The sequence below is a fragment of the Megascapheus bottae genome, chromosome 1, assembly GCF_031878675.1.
Source record: "Megascapheus bottae isolate mThoBot1 chromosome 1, mThoBot2.hap1, whole genome shotgun sequence".
In the NCBI taxonomy this organism is placed as follows: domain Eukaryota; kingdom Metazoa; phylum Chordata; class Mammalia; order Rodentia; family Geomyidae; genus Megascapheus; species Megascapheus bottae.
The window spans coordinates 13919091-13925842 of NC_143509.1; the positions used below are offsets into that span (position 1 = coordinate 13919091).

At 39.2% G+C, this 6752-nt stretch overlaps 1 non-coding gene across 1 annotated transcript; it reads right to left on the reverse strand.

The window, feature by feature from the left end:
• Positions 1 to 6259: 6259 nt before the first annotated feature.
• LOC150068412 (U6atac minor spliceosomal RNA) lies at positions 6260 to 6385 on the reverse strand. The gene has a single exon (XR_016538610.1). It is a non-coding gene; the product is annotated as a U6atac minor spliceosomal RNA (small nuclear RNA).
• Between the last annotated feature and the right edge of the window lie 367 nt (positions 6386 to 6752).

Consider the following 6752-nt stretch of genomic DNA (forward strand, 5'->3'; position numbering starts at 1 on the left):
TGTAAGTAGAATGATTGTATGTATAAAGAAGCTTATTGGTGAACAATGTAAACTATAGAAGCACATCAGATCTTCATCCTGTAGTGTCAGGATCGTGCAGTAACAGATAGGAGAGCAAAGGAAATATGCTGTCATAAGGGTTTTCACATACTTCTAAAGTCTGCTGTCCTCTAAATTCTGATAACTTCATAGCCTCTAAATATTCCCATTTTAAAATAAGGTGAGAACATTCATCATCTTTATGGTGTTCAGTGAGAGAAGCATCTATGATACTGTTCCATTGAAACTTAAAATATTTATAAAATGAAGGACTGTGAGGGGAGTGTGCTGAGATGAAAGGACAACCCTGTCATCCATGCAGATTAGTGTTACCTGAGAAAGTGGCATCTTCACAGATATCAGGGCGAATAAATTATAGTGATATTAACAGATAAAGTGGTCAGTTACCCCAGTAACTTTATCAAATAGAATTAGGAAACTGAGGTTGATAGTATTTATTCCTGTGCAGTAGAGGGATGGTCACCATGTGTCATAAGGATTTCATTGAGGAAGGCACTGCAGTCAATAACTGGCACAGTCAAGCACCTGGCTGAGGGAGATGGAGGAAGAAAGACAGAGAGGGGGGTAAAAAGGGAAGATAGCAAGAGGAGGGGAGATAAAGAACTCTTACTTATTTTAGCTTCAACTAAGATGCTTTGATTGCACTCCTGATTTTATATTGACATCAGTGAGTATATATTTTGCATAAACCTCTAGGAATGGTTTTAGGAATATTGAAATTTGTATTTTACGTATATTAGGAAAAAGGTTTACAAAGGCTTAAAATGTACGTTACTTTAAAAAAAACATTCATTTATTTCTACTTACATTATTTTTCCCATGGTACCCTGCAACAGCTATGGATAGATGGGGAAAAGGAGCCATTTATTCACAATGTTTAATGTATTTTCTCTTCACTTTTTCAACCATCTAGTTACATTAGATTTGCATATTTGTGAATGAGTCTTATTTTTATATGTGCATATCAACCTTTCCACATAAAATAATTACTTTTTGAGGTGATATTTTAAACTTGTTTATTTCAGTAGAGTCAATTTAGGAAATTTGGCTCAATTAGCAAAACTACAGTGAGCAAATAACGTGAAAGGAGAAACAACCCAAAAACCCCATTTTGTTTTGAGAGTCCTGACCATTTGTTGATTTATTTTTCATTAGAGATTGAAAAATCCTTTGATTCTATCAGTGCTATTAATTTCTGAATCATATTTACATTTAGAGAGAAAAAGATGAATTTGAAGGCTACTGCTTGACATTTCCACCATTTGTGATTTTAAAAAAATGTGCAGTGACCCAGTCTCCACCTAATCAAAAATATCTGGAAGGCACATACACTTCTTCCTTTACATTACTTAGAACTGTTTTCTCCTTGAGCAGCAAGTGCGTGCGTATTTTTCTTGATGAGTTGATTGATCTGATCTGTAGCATATTCAGGGGCTCCGGAGTTATCTAAATGAACCTTTCTGTTTCCGATTGTGATATTAGAAATATTTGAAGTTTGGGCTAGGAATAAGTTGGTGGTGAAGTGTTGGTGGTGAAGTGTTTATGTGTGAGGCTCTGGGTTTAATCCTAGAAAAAAAACCAGAATTATTTCAACTGTTTACAAGGTCTTAGGCTAGTTCTTTAAAACAAAAAAAACTATGAATTCTTCCTTTCTCTTCCTCTGTCCCTCTCTCTAGTTTCCTTAAATTCTTTATCCCCCAGAGAAATTGCAAGCAATTTGGTTGTAATTAACTAGAGAAGCCTCTAGAAAATTTCTGGGTTTGTACTGGGGACTATTTCTCTTTGTGTACATGCTCTCAAATCATGTGACTCAGTATGGGCACCTGTCAGTTTAAATTAAGGCAATTTAAACAAGGGTGGATTAATCCTTGGTCAGGAACCCTAGAAGAAATGCCCTCTTCCTTGCTGAGAACTGAAGTTGGAAAGAGCTGCTCACCTTTTCTCCAGCAGCAGTGGATCAGTGTCTGCTAGTTCAGGGTTTGCAATGACTTTATGCAACAACTTTATACAAGCAACTGCAAATAAGGACAACCTTGTCTTTTTTCCTGTGCTGCTCTCAGCTAAGTGCCATTGTGCCCAGGGCCTGGCTTCATTGTCAGAATGACCCGATGATTTCCTATCAGCACAGGCACTGTGTCAGTGCAGTATTATCAGCTTCCTCATTTTTACACACTAATAACAAAACTACCTTGATAGATTTGTCTTGAACATTAACTATACAGTTCATGAGAAAACACTACTCTGGTGCCTTGTAAAAATCTATAAATGCCCAATCACTTACTGTTCGCCAGTGATGCTTTAAAAACTTTGTAGAACACGAATAGAGCTGATCCTTACATTTTCTCCTAATTAGAATTTTAAGACATAATTAGGAAGCAGTAGTCATGATTTACTGCTCTTTGGTGCCATCTCTGCTCCTCAAAAAGGGCATTTTGTTTTCAGTAAAATGTTTTCCTGCATCCCGAATCTTTTGTGCTTTTATTGTGTCTCCCACCTTCCCTGGGACCTCCCACCCTGCTCAGCGCTGTGGGTGACCCAAAAGCCAGCACATTCCTGCTGAGTCTGCCCTGTTGTTTAAGGAATCATTCTGGGATAACCACCAGCAATGTTTGAGATTTGGGGAAAGAAAACACAGTTTCCTTACATGACAAAACTACGTTTTATTTAAAAAAAAACTCTTAGCAGTCACCTAGCAAACACTAAGTGAAATCTGGGTGACAAGAACATCTGCTTATTTATTTTTTTGTAGAAAGAGCTTCAGGAAGTTCCAGCTGTCTTTTTTTTGCCAGTCCTGGGTTTCAACTTAGGGCCTGAGCACTGTCCTTGGACTTTCTCAAGGCTAGAGCTCTACCACTTGGGCCTCAGCACCACCTCCGGCTTTTTTGTATGTATGTGGTACTGAGGAATCGAACCCGGGTCTTCCTGAATGCTAGGCAGGCACTTTAACCACTAGGCCAAACTCCAGGCCCCCAGCTCTCTTAAGCTTTAATTTAGAAGTGGCCTCTGGCCATGTTTCTGTGTGAGAACATTCTTGTTAACCCACAGTATGGTGTCAAATTATTATGCTCCTCACATTTCCCTTCTGAAGCAAGGCCTCTGGAATGAGCAAAACATTGGGTCTTTTAACTTTGCATTTATTTGGCCATTTTGATCTTTTTCACTGTCCATTGATAAAAGGATGAGGCCCAAAGGACTTGGATTTTGCTTTCTGCATGTTTTTTCAAGACATGAGTGGTACTTCCTTGAGGACTGTCTTGAGAAGAAGGAGTAAAAGCCATGTATTTTTGCCATCTATGCATTCTTCTCTGCCTGTCCCTCTCCCTTTGCTTTCTCCAGGGGAAAATTGGGGTGTGGAGATGGCCTTGTTACAGGGTACCCTTACCTATCCCTGACAGAGGAATCTGTCCAGTTAGTCATATTCCACACCTATTTTATGATTTTTTCCTCGCTTCATTTTTATTGAGTCTATTTGACCAAAAATGTTTTATAGGCAAGGTATCCATGATGATTTTTGATTCGTACATACATTGTGTAATGATCTAAACACACTGATTAATAGGTCCATCCACTCTCAGTCACCAGGTGACTGCATCAGGTAAATTTCCAGCAATGAACATTACAGTAATGACCACAGTCTTCAGCATCTTACGTAGCAAGTCTGCAGAGTGATCTTTCCTCCATCACCGGTGCTCCATTCCTTCTTGGCAGCATCTGCCCTGTCCTCTCCCCTACAGTCCTTGACAATGAGTACCTTGCTCCCTCTCATCTCCTACAATGTTAGTTTCTGCATGTAAATGAGATGATTGACTTGGTTTTTCTACATCTGAGTCACCCGTCCTCTGAGTTCAAGGACGTTGTCACAAGTGATACATTTTTCAAGGCTTACATTTTATATGCAACATATAATATCATACTATAAACAATGTCAAAATACACATGGGAGGGAAGACATCTTTGGGCCATACTGGGTTAATTTCCTCTGGGTATGAACCCAGAAGTAAGATTGCTAGATCCTATGACCGCTCTACTTATAACCTCTTGAGGAATCTCTGTAATGTTTTCCCTGTGGCTGTACCAGTTTACATGTCCACGCTCAAGGGTCCCTCTTGCACCAACTTCTATCATCTTCTATCTTTTCGACAATGACCCTCCTGAGGGGTGTGAAGCTTGTCTCCTTGTTGTTTGGGTGTCTCATGTTAGGTTTCTTTTGTGCTGGCTAATGTGGCCTCATAACTTATACTGAATGTTGCGATAATGGGCTTCCAAAGCTGGATGTTTCACCCTGTGTACATGTCAAGTTTACCTCTCTTCCTATGGTGAATTTTAGAACGTACAAAACACTAAGGAAATGAATGGGGGTATTGTTTGTTTTTGATGGTGTTTGCTTTTGTATTACTTTTGATGTTGCTATTGTTTATTTTTGCTTGATATTTTACATTTTTTGAATTCTTCACAAGGAATAGTGGCTCCCTCATCCATCTTGGTGCTGGCCACATGTCCAGTGTGTGTGGAGGGGGAGTGAAAACCCATGCTCTATTTTGTGCTGCCTAAAATTTTTGAAGAGGAAAGCTACCAGTAGAATTTTATTCAGGCTGGAATAGTGAATGTGATTTGAAAGATATGTTTGATATTAGATTTGACTTTGATTCTAAAAGAACCTTAGTGTTTTATATTTTTTTAAAAAAGAAGCCCGCCATATGGAAGCATGAGGCAAACCCAAACTGAAGGGCAATGCACAAATTACTGCCACTCACCCCTCAAGATCACGAAAGACAAAGAACATCCCATCAAGTGCTCCAGATTAAAGGGAGATGACAAAGACAAAAAAGAGGAAGCATGCACTCAATGATTCTAAAGAAACAAAGGCATGAGAGATAGCAGGATGATACACAGTGTACATTTCACCACTCACACATGAGAGACAGAAGGATCATTGATTTGGCTACATAGCAAAGCCAAAAAATAAAAGAAAGAGAAGATAAGAGAAGGACAAAAGGAGGAAGGGAGGGACAAAGGGAGGGAAGGAAAAAGGGAGCTTTTGCCAGGATGATTTTAAGAAACAATTTTGATGTGGTGAATTTGTGTGGCAAATTCATCCTGTCCCACCTTTTTTCCTCCCATGCCATCAAACTTGTGTCACATGAAAAATAAGCAAGGATAGATTGACTACAGACAGGGCAGTCCACGGCATGCTGTGTAACTCAGATGGGAAAGCAGAACTAAATCTTCTGGCTAGCTCATCTTAGATTCCAGACACTGGTTAGAACATTGTACCTCAGGGAATCTTCCTAGGACTGTTTACAGTAGGACTGATGCTTCTAATTCTCTCTCATGCCCTTCATAAGTTGTGCTTTGTTTGGATTTTACAGATTCTTTTCTACCTCTAATAGGGATAGGTTCCCATTAGTCCATTATACATTGGAAAGGAGGTGAATAAATTCATGTAGTACACCTGGCCCCTGGACCATAACAGCTTCGTAAGCCAGCGCACTGCTGAGTATCAGTGGCTTCCCATCATGACCATGCAGAGGGCTGTGGCTGCCATGAAGCAGCATGAGAGACTGTCCCACCACAACCTGCAAGCCATGACAAGGATTGCAGCTAAGGATTTGAAGTATGATTTCTAATGGATGTGTGGTTTGCCTTCAGTCATAAGGCCAGAAAGTCTTAAACGATCCCTGCAACACATCACTGAAACTGCTGAATTCACTCAATAAGTGGATGTTGAATAAAGAGCTAGGTAGAACTGTATTTTCAGTTTCTGGCACCAGAGGAGAGGCAATCATTCAGATAATTAACCAGATGATCAGATAATTAGTTCACTGGTGAAGTGATCATTAGATTATGGATGATATTTTTGTTATCATTTATCCCTCATATTAAAAATAATTTTTGTTAAGAGCAATTCTGCCTTTGTAGTAAGGAATTCTGACTGTCATAACTCAGAAGCAGAGAGAAGGGTGTTGTGGTTTCCAGGATAGCCCCCTGGAGAAAATACTTACCACAGAGTATAATTGCCAAGGCTAGAACACCTTGATCCTTCTCACTACATGTCTTGTCGCTTTTGTTCCTAGATTTTTGTCTCCCTGTCCTTGTAAACTCTCCAGGATGATTCCTAATTAAGTTTCTGGAAAGTGCTCAGGGCTATTCCAAAAGCTTTTCAAAATTGAAGTCCATTCCTATAAAAGTAAGTTTTGAGAAATGGTTTTCTTTTTTTGCCACAAAGTAGGTGGCAATGCCTTAACCGTATGCATGTTGTCAGGCCCAATGGCCTCTTCCATCCTTGTCAAGGGGAGTGCTAACCTTCTCTCCTTTCATACAACATGAGAAATGGTTTTCTTAAAACTAGTTAGAAAGAATGACCTATTCCACTCTTTTGCTAAAAATATATCAGAGAGCATGTAAAAGGAAGAGACACTAATGGGGCCAAGTCTTTATTCAGTCTCAAGCTATTTGAAACCGGCAAAAATTGATTGCAAAAAAAAGACATTAAATTGCATCCAAATTATAGCTTCACTTCTATCAATGATTAAGTAATCCAACTCCTTTGTTAGCTTGGTCCTGAATACTCAAATCAACAAAAATGACTCTTTTTCACCAAATGGGCTCTTTACCAACAGTAAATTAATGTTCTTCTGTTTTAGAAAGGTCAACCCTGTGCTCAGGAGCAGTTTTCAAGGAAACCCACATTA